The sequence below is a fragment of the Morone saxatilis genome, unplaced genomic scaffold (assembly GCF_004916995.1).
Source record: "Morone saxatilis isolate NCDOM2014 unplaced genomic scaffold, NCSU_SB_2.0 Contig5, whole genome shotgun sequence".
NCBI lineage: Eukaryota > Metazoa > Chordata > Actinopteri > Moronidae > Morone > Morone saxatilis.
The window spans coordinates 24876803-24877334 of NW_023340095.1; the positions used below are offsets into that span (position 1 = coordinate 24876803).

Here is a 532-nt window from a genome sequence, read left to right on the forward strand (position 1 = left end):
CTTGGCGACGGGGGCAAGGAAAATAAAAAATACATAATACAGACAGAGAATTGTATAAAATTATCTAAGAAATTTCATCTCTGATCAGTATTCACAGGAGATATTCTGTACTGTTATTGTTATGCATTAAATATAATATGACATGTACATAAAGTTAGTGAAGTATAAAGTCACTTAGTGGTCATGGTTGTCATGAAAATATACAGTTAATATCATCACTGTACTGCAGACTCTTGTAAAGACTGAGTGTGTGACCCAAAGTGGGTGGGAGGGGAGCAGATCATGTTCCTTCTTTTGTTTACCTTTCTTTCTGTAAAGGAGCTCTCCTTCCTCAGGGAGCTAACTGAAGACAGGAGAAAGTGCTGTTTCTCTTCCTCTCTACTCCCTCCCTCTGCATGACCACAGCAAAAAGTGACCTTTAAAGACCTCCACCCAAGCCTCCTACCTCTTTTGTTCAGTGGCTGTGGGAGTGTGGAAAGATGTTATAAGGAGTTCGGTCTAGACCTGCTCTATTTGAAAAGTGTCCTGACAT

General features: G+C 40.0%; 1 protein-coding gene across 1 annotated transcript in view; it reads left to right on the forward strand.

Annotated features, from left to right (window-relative positions):
- The window catches only part of LOC118338662 (von Willebrand factor A domain-containing protein 8-like), a 21268-nt gene that overhangs the window by 20053 nt on the left and 683 nt on the right, over positions 1–532 (forward strand). The window lies entirely within an intron of this gene.